Below are 291 nucleotides of genomic sequence, written 5' to 3' on the forward strand. Positions count from 1 at the left end.
GTGCCAGGTGTGAGTTCACCCATTTGGTGAAGGTCTTCTTCTGCACGGCCTCTCGCTCGTCTGCAGGAACACAATACAGAAATGAACTCTCAATAGCAATGCGTTCTACTACAGTTCCCACTTAATTGTTGGAAAATCGCTCATGCAGCAACAGCAATATTATGAACTACAACAAGGATCAAAAGTGAATTAATAGTATCATAAATACTATTTTTAGTGCTTTTAGAATAATAAAAATAATACTAATATAAGAAAAAATATAATAAAATATAATTTTAATACTTTTAGAAT

At 32.3% G+C, this 291-nt stretch overlaps 1 pseudogene; it reads right to left on the reverse strand.

Annotated features, from left to right (window-relative positions):
* Positions 1–79, reverse strand: part of LOC113087629 (spectrin beta chain, non-erythrocytic 1-like) — a 44,471-nt pseudogene extending 44,392 nt beyond the window's left edge.
* Positions 80–291: the final 212 nt, after the last annotated feature.

This window comes from Carassius auratus, unplaced genomic scaffold, assembly GCF_003368295.1.
Source record: "Carassius auratus strain Wakin unplaced genomic scaffold, ASM336829v1 scaf_tig00044937, whole genome shotgun sequence".
NCBI lineage: Eukaryota > Metazoa > Chordata > Actinopteri > Cypriniformes > Cyprinidae > Carassius > Carassius auratus.